This window comes from Elaeis guineensis, chromosome 9 (genome assembly GCF_000442705.2).
Source record: "Elaeis guineensis isolate ETL-2024a chromosome 9, EG11, whole genome shotgun sequence".
Classification (NCBI taxonomy): Eukaryota; Viridiplantae; Streptophyta; class Magnoliopsida; order Arecales; family Arecaceae; genus Elaeis; species Elaeis guineensis.
The window spans coordinates 88,743,027-88,760,821 of NC_026001.2; the positions used below are offsets into that span (position 1 = coordinate 88,743,027).

General features: G+C 36.6%; 1 pseudogene; it reads right to left on the reverse strand.

Moving 5' to 3' along the window:
* Positions 1–14,520: 14,520 nt before the first annotated feature.
* Positions 14,521–17,154, reverse strand: LOC140851507 (uncharacterized; annotated as a pseudogene).
* Between the last annotated feature and the right edge of the window lie 641 nt (positions 17,155–17,795).

Below are 17,795 nucleotides of genomic sequence, written 5' to 3' on the forward strand. Positions count from 1 at the left end.
ATCATGAGTTTTTGTAGTAGATGTTGACTTCAGTTGGTTGAGCTGTGCGAGCAACGTGTACATCTATATGGGATCTAACTATCTTAATAGAGAGAAATAGTCTTATGAGATTTGAGAAGTTGGGTCCACAAGTCTATGATCATAGCAGTGTGATTAATAGAAAGGAGTTTTTATTTGAAATCACTATTAAATTTGAGCTAATCATATCTATCATATGACTGATGATGAGGTTTGATGATTTATCCATGATCTGTCATCTAATCGGGACTCACGATAGAGGGATTGTATCATACATTAACTACACCTAGAGATTCTATTTCGATTCTGCTGGAGTGCTACTACATATTACTAGATGTCATTGGTGGATTGTGAGAGCTCAATAGGATCATTTTGGATCAATGATCCTTGTCGAATTAGAGTAAAATTATTCTGATCCACTGAAAGAGATTTCAGTGATACTTATGATAGAGATCATTGTATATCTCACTATCAGACATAATTGAACCTATGAGATCACACACAAAGAAAGAAGATCTAGATTGATTAATAATTAGGCTTATGAAGTACCAATTTATATAGATTTAGAGAAATCTTATTGAATTCATATTAACCTTGCTAGCACCTAGATGAACCTAATTTCTCTTGTAGTTAGTTTGCTTATATGATAAGTATTAACCAATTTCTACACTTGATTTGAACCTAATTGAATTTGATTCAATAAGATCTAATGGTTGGATGTTTAATTTATGACTTGGATTAAATCAAAAAAGAGTTTCTTGATTTTATTCATTAAGGATACTTAAAATGAATTTATGAAATCATGTGGGTTGATTCAAGACTTTTTATTAGATCTCATATGATGGGACACCTAGCATTGGGTGTAAGTGTGGGTGAGTTATGGATGGCACCCCATTTATTTGGTCCAAGTATATTTATGCTAGAACTTCTAATATAATTAAGAGGAGAAAACTTAATTTGATTAGGACATCTTTTTGTTGTCTATATAAAAGGCCCTAGCCTTACTCCTCTCATTATCTCAGTTTCTCCCTTCCTTGTTGCCACCTTTACTATGCCCATCACCTTCCCTCTCCTTCCTCTCTCTAGCCCATGCCCTCTCTCTCTCTTGGCATCTCCTTGTTGGAGCTTTAGAGCGGTGGATGGCAACATTATTTTGGTGATAATTGGTTGGTGCCAAGTTGTTATTTGATTTTATCTTCTTCCTCTCAAATTGTTGAAAGTTAGTTGCAGCTACTTCTTGGTTGTTGTTCTTCTTGATTAGTTGAGGGATCAAAAAAGATTCTTGATTTCTTCAAGAATCAAGAAAGGTTCTTGATTTCTTCAAGAATCAAGAAAGGTTCTTGATTTCTTCAAGAATCAAGAAAGATTCTTGATTTCTTCAAGAATCAAAAAAGAAAGATCAAAAGGGTTCATAATTTCAAGTCTATCCAGGCTTGGTTCAAGCTTATTCAGACTTTTGATTCAAGCAAGCAAGATTAAAAGAAGCCTATACAGATCGGTCCTATAGATATCCGTAGAGGCAGAATACTTATGCTGCTGATTTAAAACCTATTCAACCCCGGATCCAGAGATTGAATGGAATTTAACCCCTGTTACAGGTTTGAAGTAAAGAAAAAGTGATTCAGGTATATGAACTGATTATAGACTTTCATTCATTCATCCTAAAATCAGTTTATATAAATTTTAGCATATGAACTAGATCTATAGGTGCTTTCATATGATGAATGCATGCTTAGATTAAAAATATTTTAATCTAATTTTTTTCACTGTATTTTAGATTTAAAAAAATTTTAAAATCTACATGCACTAGCACCTACAGAAAATCCAACAGTGATATCAGAGTTACATGTTTATATGTATAAAAGCAGAATAAAAATTTTAAAAATTATTTTTAAAATTTTAATTTTAGTTTATACATGAGATATATATGTTTATGTTCAGATCTGAAAAGTATTTTAGATCTAAATTTTATTTATATATGCGATATATGAAAGTATTCATAAGTTAGAAATTAAATTTCTGCGAACTAATTTTTCATATATGCGATAATGATGGCATATTTAGATTTAAAATTAATTTTTAAAAAATTTAAAATTTTTCATGTATATGATATATAATTGCATGCATGTTCTGAAAGTATTTCAAGAATCAAAAATTTATTTTTATACAATAAATTTAGATTTAAAATTTATTTCTTTGATCTGAAATTAGTGTGTGTGAATTGTTGGACATAGATAGTTTTGCATTAGATCAATGAATTGCATCTTAAGTTACCATTAGATAATATTAGGTTGAAATTGATGTAGCTATTGATCAAACCGAATCAAGTATTGATTTGGGTTAGATCAATTGAGCTTATAATTCTATAAGTATTGTAGATTGAATTGATTAAACCCCATATGTAGAATTGAGTCAACCTAAAGACCTAATCCAGCTTTATGGCTTGAATCCGATTCACCTATATTGACTAATTGAAACCAATAAGTCATTTAGTGTTTAAGGCAAGTCTCGATCGATGGTTTTTAATGGAAAGGCTACTCACCTAGATAATTTTGCCTACGGTGAGTTAATGACGTATCCTCCCATTGATCTCACTTATTTGACCAATTAGATGATTGGGTTCATTAGTTGCTAAGGCATTTTGATTTAGCCCATACCAATTAGATCGATCGTATAATGACTGATTGGATGAGATCTAATCTAAACCTCTCTAATTAATATTAAGCCTTATGATCTTCCACCATTGTAAAAGTACGAGAGTGGTACTGACGTTGACTGTTCTCGATTGGTTACAGTGGTTTAGTTGCATCGAAAATACACAGTCACTCTACTATAAAAGAGATGCTCCAGGGTGAAGATGGGGTTGGACCCAATATGTGTTATCTGAGGGACTCAATGATGGCTTCACACCTGCTTGTGAACAGTAGATTAGGTTTAACTAAGGAGTGGGGCAATATGTGTTATCTGAGCTCACCTGGCTTAGAGATCAAGTTGCTGTAATATGCTTGGAGAAGCATCTGAACTAAGAGTTGCCTATGATTGGTGTGCGTGTCACCAATAACTATTAGGTGAGGTGCACGGCATCGATGGGACCATATCACCCACTAGAAACTTTGTATTGGTCACTTCGAATTTTTTCTTTCCATCCGGGGAGTATTAGAATTCGAAAAAAATAGTCGGAGTCTATTTGCATTTAAAAGTCCCTAGAGTAAATATAAATTTTAAGTATAAATATCTAACTAGTATTTCTACTCTCGCAGATAAACAATGTCGATCTCTAACCCACTGGCCCACATCCTTGAAACCAACTGACTGATCGATACAAATTATAAGGACTGGCTCAAAAATCTTAGAATAGTCTTGACATCTGAAAAGAATGGATATGTACTCGATCAGGATGTCCTAGCCTTATCAGTCCATCCTACGATAGAGAAAAGAGCTGCTCTAAACAAGTGGATGGATGATGACCTTAGGATGAAGTGCTATATGCTGGCTTTCATGTCAAACGAGTTGCAGAGCCAGCATGAGAATATGCCCACTGTCCATGCTATGATCACTAACCTGCAAGAATTGTACGGTGAGCATAGTCAGACTGCGCATTTTGAATTATCCAAATAGTTATTCAATATGAAGATGTGCGACGGACAGTCAGTCCACGATCATTATATAACAATAATCAAGGACCTTGAGGAATTTGAGAAGCTCGAGCTTAATGTACAAAAGGAATTAAAGGTCAATTTGATCCTTCAATCTCTAACCAGTTTATTTGAGCAATTTATCATAAACTACTATATAAACAAATTGGACTACAGCTTATCCGAATTGGTAAATATACTGGTCACTACTGAGGGTACCTTGAAAAGTTCAAGGGGCTCTATTCTTACTGTTGAGCGGGCACCTTTCCAGAGAAAGTCTCAAGGAAAGAAAAAGAACAAGCCTGTAAAGAAGCAGAAGAAGGAGAGCAAACCTAAGAAGGACACTCCGAAGAAAGTTGTGAAGAAAGAAAACTATTTACACTGCAACTCCGCCACTGGAGGAGAAACTATCTATCTTATCTGAAGAGCTTAAAGATGAAAAAGGGTGATCAACCTTCTGAATGTATACTCATAATAGAATCTAACCTAATAGTTTCTTCTACTTCTAGTTGGGTGCTGGATTCTGATTCTAGTGTTCATATATATACTTCAATGTAAGGTCTAATAGGAAGTAGGAGGTTGAAAAATGATGATATGATCCTTCGGATCGACAATGGAGCAAAAGTTACTGTAGAAGTCGTTAGAACCTATCCTCTTCGATTACCGTCAGATTTTAGATTAAATTTAAAAAACTATTATTTTATTTCTGTAGCTAATCAAATTTTGATTTTGATTTCTGTACTAGCACAGAATGGATTTATTTTTTAATTTAATAAAAATTTTTATTTTATTTATTGATAAAATAAATTAATTGTATTTGATCTTTTGATTGACAGTCTTTATCACTTGCATACTGATGCTAATGTAAATTTAAAGAAGTAGTGAGTATCGTAGGCCAAAAGAGAGCCAAAGATGAGTTTAACCATAAATACTTATGGCACTATAGACTTGGCCATAGTGGAGAGGATAGGATAAATAAATTAAAAAAGGATGGGATCCTTGACTTAGTTAAATCTAAGTCGATTCCGACCTGCGAATCATGTCTTTGAGAAAAAAATGGCTAGATTACCTTTTGTGGGACAAGAGAAAAGGATCACTGAGTTACTAGTCCTGGTACACATCAATGTGTGTGGCCCATTTGATGTGCAGGCTAGAGATGATTATAGCTATTTCATTATCTTTACTGATGATCTTTCATGGTATGGGCATATATTTCTTATGAAACACAAATCTGAAGTATTTGAAAAGTTCAAAAAATTCAGATAAGAGATAGAGAAGCAAACAGGTAAACCCATCAAAGTCCTATAATCTGATCGAGGAAGGAAATGCCTGAGTGCTGAATTTTTTTGTTATCTTAAGAAGAATGGCATTGTCTCTCAATAGACTCCTCCCGGCATGCCTCAATTCAATAGGGTATCCGAAAAAAAAATAGGACCCTATTGGATATGGTCTGATCCATGATGAGCTTCACTGATATACCCATATATCTTTGGAGACATGCCTTACTTACCATGATGCATATTTTAAATAGGATTCTTTCTGAATCTATTCCTACTACACCATATGAGATATGGCATGATAAGAAGTCAAGTCTGAGTTATCTTAAGACTTGAGGATGTCCAGTCTATGTTTAAAAATAGAAAACTGACAAGTTAGAGGATAGATCAGTCATAGCTCAGTTTGTAGGATATCCCAAGAAATTCATTGAGTACTACTTTTACTTTTCATATGATCATAATGTGATTGTGAGTCACAATGCCATGTTTCTACAAAAATAGTTTATCCATAATGGTGGTAGTGGGAGGTTTATTGAGCTTGATGAGAATATCTCTAAAGAGCGATGAGCTATAAATCTTTAGAAATCCATCAATGATGAGCCAGTAGTTAATGTTCCACTTCCGTCTCATAGATCAGGTAGAATCTTCCATCCTCCTGAAAGATACATATGTATACTGAAAGAGGATGTAGAGGAAGCATTCCTTGTGGGAGATGGGGGTCATGGTGATGATCCTAGTATTTTTATCGAGATGATATCTGACATCGATTTCAAGAAATGGTTAGATGCAATGAAGTCGAAAATTGACTCAATGCACTTAAACTAGATATGGTTCTTGGTGGATCCACCGAAAAATTATTTTCATTAGGTGTAAATGGATCTATAAAAGGAAAGTAGGTACTGATGGTAAGATAGAGACCTATAAGGCAAGGCTGGTAGTGAAGGATTATAGTCAGCATGAAGGTATTGACTATCATAATATTTTTTCATCTGTAGCTATACTGAAATCCATCCGCACATTGCTTACCATTGCAGCTTACTATGATTATAAAATCTGATGGATAGATGTGAAAACTACTTTTCTGAATGGATATCTTGAGAAAGATATCTATATGGAGCATCCTCTGAGTTTCATATCAGGTGATAGTGATCACCGAGTCTGTAAGCTGTAAAGATCCATCTATGGACTAAAGCAGACTTCTCGGAGCTAAAATTTTTATTTTGATGATGCGATCAAATCATCAAAAATGAAGAAAAATCTTATGTTTATAAAAGGGTCAATAGGAGCACGCTTGTCTTCCTCATATTGTATATCGATGACATCCTCCTTATTGAGAATGATATTTCCATACTTACTTCGGTCAAGGCTTGGTTGTCTAAGAAATTCTTCATGAAAGATCTAGGAGAAATATTCTATATTCTTAGGATAAAGATCTATACAGATAGATCTAGAAGGATACTTGGCTTATCACAAAAGCTATACATAGAAAAGGTGCTGAAGCGGTTCAGTTTGAAAAACTCTAAAAGGGATTTGCTATCCCTTAGGTATGGTATTCGACTCTCCAAGATAATGTGTCCTAACATATCTAAGGAGATCGAGTGCATGAATAGAATCCCTTATGCTTCGATGATTGAAAGCTTCATGTACGTCATGTTATGTACTCGATCTGATATTATCCTTACTATGAGTGTCACGAGTAGATATCAATCGAATCTAGACGAAGAGCACTGGATAGCTGTAAAGAATATCCTTAAGTACTTACAAAGGACTAAGGATTTGTTATTGATCTTTGAAGGAGCATCTAAATTACGGATTGAGGGTTATACAGATTTGAACTTCATGTCAAATCTTGATGATAGAAAGTCTACATCGGGGTATGTGTTTGTATGCAATGATGGTGCAGTCAGCTGAAAGTATTCTAAACAGAGCATCATCGCAGATTTGACCATAGAAGTTGAGTATATTGCCGCTTCGGATGCTGCAAAAGGAGACTTCTGATTCAAAAAATTTACCGTGGAACTTGGTGCAATGATATCGGATACCATACCACTGCACTGCGATAACAATGAAGTCATAGCATTTACTAAGGAGCTCCGGTCTCATAAAAAATTAAAGCACATTGAATGACAGTTCCATATCATACATGACTACCTTGAGAAGCAATATGTCGAGATACGAAAAGTAGACTCCATGAATAACATAGCAGATCCACTAACAAAGTAGTCGAGCCAGCCCAAAATGGAAGCCCACCTTGAGAAGATGGAGCTTAGATTAATGACCAATTAGCTTTAGTCCAAGTAGGAGATTGTTAGATGTATATCCTAAAAGTCAATTATTGACTGATACATTTTTGATCTATGACATATATTTGTACTTGAACTATTGACTTAATCAATAAAGGATAAGTTTTTATTTTTCATTCAAGTATTATGTATCCTTGAATCATCCCTGAAATTGATGTTATGATGCATATTCTCAAGTATTGAAAATTAGAGGCATGTATAATCGATTTCTAATTTACTCTCGATCATAGGATAGTCATAGAGATGATGATCCATTCAGATAGACTCGCACACAGTTCTCTTCTTTTGGGATAGATGAGTCTCTAGTCTACAGTATAGAGACACTGAGCAAAAAATATGGATAATTGTTAGCAAATAACTTGTACTGAGCGTGACCACATGAGAGATTATATAGATTTTTATTCGATCGTCAGTGATTATTTCGATACTGTAGTTCTGTGATTGATCCTTTGATCTGCAGTGTTACAGTTGCTCATAGTAAGACTGCTATAGTTTGACTACACATAAATATTAACTTGATTATGAGTTTTTATAGTAGATATTGGCTTTAGTTAGTTAAGCTATGCGAGCAATGTGTGTATCTATATGAGATCTATTGATTTTGATAGAGAGGAGTAGTCCTATGAGATTTGAGAAGCTGAGTCCATAAGTCTATGACCATAGCAATATGATTAATGAAAAAGAGTTTTCATTTGAAATCACTATTAGACTTGAGCTAATCATATCTATCATTTGACTGATGATGAGATTTGACGATTTATCTATGACTTGCCATCTAGTCGGGACTCACGATAGAGGGATTGTATCATATATTAACTACACCTAGAGGTTCTATTTTAATTTTACTGGATTGCCACTACATATTACTAGATGTCACTGGTGGATTGTGAGAGCTCAATAGGATCATTTTGGATTAATGATCCTTATCGAATTAGAGTAAAATTATTTTAACCCACTGAAAGAGATTTCAGTGATACCTATGATAGAGATCATGGTATGTCTCACTACCAGATAGAATTAAACCTTTGGGTTTATACATAAAGAAAGAATATTTGGATTGGTTAATAATTGGACTTATGAAGTATCAATTTATATGGATTTAGAGAAATCCTATTAGGTTCATGTTAATCTTGCTAGCACTTGGGTGAACCCAATTCTTCTTATATTGGTTTACTTATATACTAAGCATTAACCAATTCTTACACTTGATTTGAACCTAATTGAATTTGATTCAATAAGATCCAATGGTTGGATGTTTAATTTATGGCTTGGATTAAATCAAGAAAGAGTTTCTTGATTTTATTCATTAAGAACCCTTGAAGTGAATTTGTGAAACCATATTGGCTGATTTGAGACTTTTTATTGGATCCCATATGATGGGACGCTTAGCATTAGGTGTAAATGTGGGTGAATTATGGGGGGCACCTCATTTATTTGGTCCAAGTATATTTAAGCTAGGACTTTTAATATGATTAGAAGGAGAAAACCTAATTTGACTAGGACACCCTTATGTTGTCTATATAAAGGGCCCTAGCCTTACTCCTCTTATTATCTCACTTTCTCTCTTCCTTGCCGCCACCTTTACTATGCCCATCACCTCCCCTCTCCTTCCTCTCTCTAGCCCATACCTCTCTCTCTCTTCGCGTCCCCTTATTGGAGCTTATAAAGAGATGGCATGCAATATTGTTTTGGTGATAATTGGTTGGCGTCAAGTTATTGTTTGGTTTCATCTTCTTTCTCTCAAGTTGTTGGGAGTTAGTTACAACTACTTCTTGATTATTGTTCTTTTTGATTAGTTGAGAGATCAAGAAAAGTTCGTAGCTTCTTCAAGAATCAAGAAAGAAAGATAAAAAAAGTTCATAATTTTAAACCTATCCAGGCTTGGTTCAAGCCTATTCAGGCTTTTGATTCAGGCAAGCAGGATTAAGAGGAGCCTATTTAGGTCGGTCCTGTGGATATCTATAGAGGCAGGATACTTGTACTGCTGATTTAGAACCTGTTCAGTCTCAAATCCAGGGATTGAATTGGATTCAACCCTAATTATAGGTTTGAAGTAAAGAAAAAGTGATTCAGGTATATGAACTGATTACAGGCTTTCATTCATTTATCCTAAAATCAGTTTATGTTAATTTTAGTATATGAACTAAATCCATAGGTACTTTCATATGATGAATATATGCTTAGATTAAAAGTATTTTAGTCTGAATTTTTTTATTGTATTTTAGATTTAGAAAAATTTTAAAATCTATAAGCACTAGCACCTATAGAAAATCCAACATATTGAACCTGTAACTATTAATGATGAGTATTTTATACTTACACTTAGTGTGATTAGGTCCCATTGAAAGAGCACATACTTCATGGCTCACATCATCAGACGGTAATCTCTATACCTAAAAAGATGACATCTAATTAGTAAACATGTTCAAATAGGATGTACAAGGTAGGAATATATACTCGCTTACATGATCTTTGAACCATTCGGAGAACTCTTTGCTATGCATTTTCTCATTTTCCTACATACTTAGAGTGCCATATTTCACTCTTATGATCTCCTTGTGTTTGATGCATAGGAAACAAATTTAGATGTAATGGAGTATTTTCTTCTAAGTAATGAAAAATAAATAAGGTTGAGTGACTCACCTTATGTTCGGCTCAATGACACCACAATTGAACAACACGTAGTGGTGTGCCTTGTTTCTTTCCTCAAGGCTCAAATCAGTGAGACGGTATCAAGTGAAAAGTGTATTTGGCTATGAAATGGACTCAAATGCAGGCTTAATTGGCTCATATTGATCATCCTGATTTTTCATTGATCGGTTACAATGTGTCTCGAGCTTGTTTAAGTATATAGAATAAAAATTCATATACTCTTGACCTAAATAACCTTCTACTTTGGATTCCTCCGGACGATTTATATTCCTTATGTAAGATTTTAGTATTTGAATATTCTTCTCGATGGGGTACATCCATCGACAGAATATTGAGCCTCCTAGTGCAACTTCTTCCGTAAGGTGCATGGTGAGATGCATCATAATTGTAAAAAATGATGGTAGAAATATCTTCTTCAGATCACATAATATAGTCACCGCCTTTGCCTTTATTTTCTTTATGTCTTTCTTAAGTAACCTCTTCGACAAATATCTCTATAAAAGTTGTAAAGACGAATAACAACCATTTTCATATTTTTTGGCAACACATGGTAAATAGCTATTAGGATTAACACCTGCATCAACACATGATAATTATGAGTCTTCAATCCATCAAGTCTCACATCTTTACTATTCACACACTTTGATATATTGCTTGAGTAACCATCTGGGGCTTTTATGTTCTCCAACACACGAAGAAATATAGACCATTCGGAGGCATTCATAATATAGCATGCATGAGGGAGCCTCCACAATTCTCTCCCTATCGGCTCTAAGTGGAGTGATTTTCTAATACCCCATTCTTACAAGTCAAATCAAAAATTTAAGTCATCCTTGATCTTATCCTTGATGTTCAAAATCATTGCCAATAGGAGCTTGCATACGTTCTTTTCAATGTGCGTGACATCTAAACAGTGGCGCAATAAGTTTGTCTCCCAATATAGCAAGTTAAAGAATATTTTTTTTTCTCTAATTAAAGTGTGTGTCATCTACCTTTGATTGACGCTTCCTCTTCTTACCACCAATTGGATCACCTTTCTCAAATTCAACACCGAGACCATCCAACTCTCTCAACATCTCACTCCCAGACATCTGGCTAGATGCCTCACCTTCTTCAACAGTGCCATCGAAGGAGCGTGCATCCCTTCTATATGGATGGTTTTGATGAAAGAAGCGTCGATACTCTATAAAGCTAAAGCTCTTCTGATGTGTCAACCTTTTAGACCAGATATATTTTTCACAAATCAGGCACGCTAGCTTACCTTTCGTGCTTCAATCCGACATTAGGACATAAGCTGGAAAGTCATTTATTATCCATATAAGCACCGTGCGCATAGAAAATGACTCATTCATCAAAGCATCAAAAGTTGGAATACCTTGAACGCTCCACAACTGTTTCAGCTCGATAATAAGAAGCTATAAATAGACATCAATGTCATTTCTTACCTCCATTGGTCTAGGGATGAGCACTGTCATGAAAGCGAATGATTTTTTCATACACATCTATGGTCTGAGGTTGTAAACATGACTAAACACTGGTCATATACTGAGGTTAATATTCATATGCTTGAAGAGATTGAAACCATCACATGACAACCCCAACCTCATATTACGTATCTCTTATGCGAAGTTGAGATGTATTTCATTAAACTTTTGTCATGTCTCTCCATCGGCTGGATGCCTCAATACATCATCTTTTATTTGCTCTTTTTCATGCCATCTCATGTCCTTCAATGTTTTTGCCAACATAAACAACTTTTGCAGTCTCGATATCAAAAAAAAGTGCCACATCAACTTTTGAGGAACACGAATCGATGTGCCGTCTTTATTCTATTTTTATTTTGATACACCATACCTCATGCACTCATTTTGATTGGCATCTCTCTCCTACTAGAGCATGCAATCATTAGGCCATGTATGTATCTTATTTTAAGTAAAGCCCAACTGTTCAATAATCTTCGATGCCTTATAATTATTCTTCGAGATTTATGCATTGTCTGAAAGAATGTCTCCCAAAAGCTCTAGTATACAATTCACTCTATTATTATTGAACCCATTCGAGCATTTTGTATGATACAACCGAATTAAGGATCATGCTTCACTATCTTTTCACACCCAGGATACAACGAAACATTAGCATCCTCCATTAACCATGGGATCAGGCATGGATGTAAATGTACTGTCATTATGGTCAATAAATAAAAAGATATCACGAACCATTTGTTCCACTCCTCCATCATGTTGATCACCTCCTTGCAGTCTACACTCATTATGTTGATCCCAACAAATTTCATAAATAGTGAGGTGATCATTTATATTTTGACGAGGTAGCCAAGGCCCACCCATACACTTTTTACAAGGATATTGAATAAGTCCATGGTCTCTAAATTTCTCTATAGTAAAATTAAGAAACTGTTGAAGTCCAGCCTCATATTCTGACGAGAGCCTTCTCAACTTCATTCACCCCTTATCCATTATAAAAATGATGATACTACAATTAAATCATATGTGAAAATAAGACATAACATAATAACATCAAGATAATTTGATAGTAATTGTTCATAATTTGTACACGCATGCCAATGCTTAGAGTTCATAACATCATTACATAGGCAGAACAAAATATGTTATTTCAATCATGACAAGTTGAGAAGGACTAACCAAATATTGCATGTATTATAAACAAATATTTGAAGGAACAAAAATATATTAAATATCATTTTTAGATATGTAATAAATGCATCCTATCATCAACTGATAAGTAAAGATAGGTCCTATCCCATTCAAAAAATACATTAACTCTATAGGTCTATTACAGTAATCAAATGATATGCAACAAGGGCTGAAAGAAATTTTAGTAGTATTTCTTCTTAGTTCTCCTATATAGGGAGAATAAAAAAAAATACTGTTCGAAATTTTTTTTGAACCGTCAGCATACTATTTGATTATTGTAATGATTTATAGAATTACTTATATTTTTTAAACTATCCATAGTGGATAATCAATTGATCAATGTATATAATTCTTCCATCCATATAAAAATAAATAAATATATGGATATATTAGAATATGTACATCAATCAATTGACAGGTCTATCGCTCCATGTAATGCAAATTTTATTAAAATTAATACATAATTAATACTATTCGGCACTGGACGTGTAAGGGTTAGATGCCTTGGATGCCAGCTGTGACTCGAGTATCGGGCACGCAGGGCACTTCTAGGCCCTGTGTTTGCAATGCTACACAGCACCTTCTCATCGGTATGGTGCAGAATCCACCGACACAGCTTAGTATTGGGTGGATGTCTGGCCAGGATACCACCTCTCAAGATCTTTTCAGTACCACGCGATGTAGCAGAAAGAAAGAAGAAACAAAACAAAAGAAAAAATAATCAAAATACATGGATCAGCCACAAAGGGCTCGCCTCCATGGGGCATGCAAACTTCACTATGAAAAAAAAAAATTTACAAGAGGAGACCTCACCCTCAACCCTTGTACACCCAATTTTCTCTCACTAGAAGTTTTCCTCACAAAAGCTCTCTCTCTTGAAGACCCACCCTGAACCCCTGAAGTGCCTGGCGACTGCTGTCCAGGAGCCTCCTGCTCCTTCTCTCTCAGCGCTTCCACCTCTCTCTCTCTTCTCGAGTTCGTACGGTGCGAGAAAACCAACCACTTCCTTTTTTGCTCGTCTACAGGCCTTTTAAAGAGTTAAAACAAGGTTTAAACCTAATTAGATTAGGTTTAAGAGTCCTAAACAAGCCAAATCAACCTCCTGAACCGTCGGATCGTCACCGAAAACTTCCTGGGCAGTCCGATCATGATCGGTCCATGGAATAGTACCGTGGACCGCATGAAATATATGGGAAATGCCCACGCAGTCCACAGACCCAGCCGTGGACCGCCTGGTCCACGGTGGACTGGTGCAAAGGGCCAGCAGGGCCGGCCCACTCCCGTGCGCGGGCCTGTGCGCGCCTGGGCTGCACGCCCGCCTGGGCCGCGCGCCAGGCTGGGCCGTGCGCCCGCGTGGGTCGCGCGCCCGCCTGGGCCACCCGCCCGCCCGCCGCCGGTCGCTGGCGGTCCTCCGTCGCCTCGAATCTCATGCCGACTTCAAAAGCTCGTATCTCTTCCATCCGAGCTCCGTTTCGGATGATCTTGGTCTCGTTGGACTCTATTTTTCATCACGAACCTCGTTGTGGGCCCAATGTAGACTAAATCTTGAGGCATCAAATCCTAACACTTAGAACTCGCTGACATAGCCTAGAACCCACCAGTATGGCCTATAATTCGACTATCCAAAATCCGATGGCACGGCCCAGAACTCGAGGGCACGACCCAGAATCCACCGGCATGACCGACAGCCACCAGCATGACCTAGAATCCACTGGCAAGGGTTGTCTTTAAATATTATTATGAAATAATTATAAATATTATTATAAATATTATAAATGATTATAAATGATTATAAATATTATTATGAAATGAAATGAAAAAAAAAAAGAAAAGTCATGTCTACAGCTACAGAGAGGGGGGTCCGTAGGGCTGCAGGGGTCGTCGGTGGTGGTGCTAGACGAAGGGGGGTGACGGCGGGCAGAGCGTGGGGCCAAAGGGGGTCGGGGCCTAGGAAGGGGCGATGCTAGAGGGAGGGGAGCAGTGCTAGAGGGAGGGCGGCGCCAAAGGGGGTCGGGGCCGAGAGAGGAGGGGTGTGGGGCCAAAGGGGGCTGGGGTCGAAGGAGGGGGCGGTGCTAAAGGGAGGGCGATGGCCAAAGGGGGCCGGGGCCGAGGGAGGCGGGGCTGAGAGAGGTGAGACCAAGGGAGGTGGGTCCAAAGGGGGCAGAGGGAGGCGGGACCAAAGGGGGTCGAAGGAGGCAGGGCTGAGGAAGGTGGAGCCAAAGGAGGCCGACAGTGGTGCTAGAGGGAGGGGGCGGCGGCGGGCCAGGCCGGTGGCGAGGGCGGGTAGGGTCTCGAGTAGAGAGGAGAGAGAGAGGCTGGCACACAAAATGAAAATGAGAGGGTACATTTGGAAGAAATTCACAAACTTATGGCAGTAGTTTTCAAAAACTGTTACCATAGGTCTATAACAGCGGTAATCAACCACTACAATAGATATTTAGGGACCTATGGCAGTGGTTTTAACAATCACTACAATATACCTATCGCAGCCGTTACAAAGCAACCACTGCTATAAGACCTAAATATAATTTTTTTTCATATTTTTTTTGAATATGGTGTAATTTTAAAATTTAAAGGTATATTTTTACTATTTATTTCTAAATAATTATCGTTAGAGTATTGTGATAAAAGACTACCTCGATTTAACAGCCCTAGCTATGTTGATTAATAAAATTCGATGTCGACGGTTGCGAACGACTGCATGATAATCTATAGATAGAGATCACCGATGGATTTGAAAATATAATAATAATTTTGATGATATTTGTAGTATACTATCAAAATTTTACTTCAATCGAATATCATTATCATGATCAATTTAGTACAAAATAATTTCGATCGTTAAATAAAAAATGAGTGATCAAAAGGTCAAATGACATCCAATTATAAGATAATTTTTTAGATAAATAATCTTTGCTACTATTTTAATCATTTGTATGGTTATGATCAAAAAATTTAAATCGCACATATATGAACAATCCAAAACTATATATTTCTTGATACTCATTTTAAAGTCCTTAAGTAATTATGCTTGTGCTTTTGTAAGATCAACTTAATTTGGATGGTTCATATAGGCATGATTTGGATTTTATGATCACCACTATATAAATAATTAAAATAATAGTAAAAATTATTTATCTAAAAAATTAATTTATAATCAGACGTCATTTGACTTTTTGATCATTCATTTTTATTTAATGACTGAAATCATCCTGTGCTAAATTGACTATGATAATAATATCCGATTGAAGTAAAATTTTGATAGTATGTTACAAACATCATCGAGATCATCATTATAAGTTTTTAGATCCATTGATGGTCTTTATTTATCAAATCATCGTACGATCGTTCGTGACCATCGAAATTAAATTTTATTGATCGACATAGCTAGGGCTATTGGATTAAGACGATCTTTTGTGACGATACTCTAACTATAATTATTTAGATAATAAACGATAAAGATGAACTTTAAATTTTAAAATTATATTATATTTAAAAAAATATAAAAATAATTATATTTAGGCCCTATAGCAGTAGTTGCTTAATAACCGCTGCTATAGGTCTATTGCAACGGGTAAGTAACCGCTGCCATAATGATATAACAACGGTTATAAGTAATCAGTGTCATAGGTTTGAGATATGGCCACGGTTATATGTAACCGCTGCTATAGATCAAATCTATGGCAGCGATTATACGTAACCACTACGATAGGTCAAACCACTGCCATAGGTCTAACATATGGCAACGGTTAATTAACCGCTGCCACATCTCAAGTCTATGGTAGCAGTTTCTTATAACTATTACTATACAAGCTGTGGCAGTAGTTTTTGAACCGCTGCAGTAGTAAACGCTGTCATAGACTCTTATTGTAGTAATGAAGGAAAAGCTCTCCCACTCCAAGCAGTCGATCTCTTTCACCCACCTCTCATCCATCTCTCCCTCCTAATCGATCTCCACCCCATTGATGACCACATTCTTGATCGGATGCTTTTCAAAGTATTCTGATGCCCTGATCCCCCACCCAATATCTGCATCCAAAGGCCAGTCTGGATCCTCCTCTTCCACCACCTCCTTCCCCCCACCCTTTGAGCTCTCCTCCTCCTCCTCTTCCAAAGTCCTCTGCTTTAAGACCTCCTCTTTCCCCTCCAAGACCCCAGTGTTTTGCTTTCAGATAAAGGTGAAGGTTCGGTTTTGTCGATCCCAGATGAAGTCCTCCATCATCGCCGCCTCACTCCGCCAGCCGCACTACGACTTCTGTGGGATCATCGACGGGAAGGCATCGTTGGAGTTTGTGGTGGCGATTCCTCCTGTCAGGGACTTGGGCTTCGAATGCTGACCTATTGGCTTCATCGGGTTAGGGCTAGGTCTGGGGTCGGGGCCGGAGTTCGAGTTAGGGCTCGGGTCAGGAGTGGCTGACTCTTTTAAGGGGACAAAGGGTTTTAGGCGGCGACGAGGGTTTCTCTAATAGAAGGAGGGGGTAAAGGAGGAATGGTTAGGGCATAGGGAGTGGAAGAAGAGTGGGAAGAACGACAAGTTCGCGGCAAAGAAATGGGAGAAGGGTTTGGGGAAGAGTGTTTGGATTTGGAGCAATGACATTTTCTCCCTCTCCCCCTCCCATGGGAAGAGGATGATGGTGCACTCTGCAAGTGTGGATAAGGTATTTAAATCAAGAGAGATGGGGTTAGTACTTTTTTTTCTTTTTTTATTTTGGCACTCCTCTCTTGGCGTTAGTCACTTTTCCTCAATACTCAGTATATCTTTTAGCAGATTTGAGTTATCCACGTTTACCCATTAGCAAATTTGACTTACTCATGTTTAATCATTAAAATATAAATTAAAATTTAATTATAATATTTTTACATTTGACAAATGTGGGTATATACAATTTCTCTTTTAGAATTCAATCTTTTACCCACATATGTACTTTACATGACTAAAAAATATGGATGTATACGACTTTTCTTGTAGTAACAGTAGAAGACAAGATTAAATCAGATTTAATCCGACATATGCATAATCTAAATCAAATACGTATGGATCTAGTTCATATGATGATAAATAAGATATTAAGCATCTGATTTCATAGAATAAAAATTTATTTATGATCAAATTACATACCTGAATCATAGAACTCCTTCTTGAATCTAGATTTATGGATGCCTTCAAGTTCTTATGTAGCCGCGCACGTGTCCGACTTCTACAGATATCCACACAAGGCCTGATTTGATTGGATATTT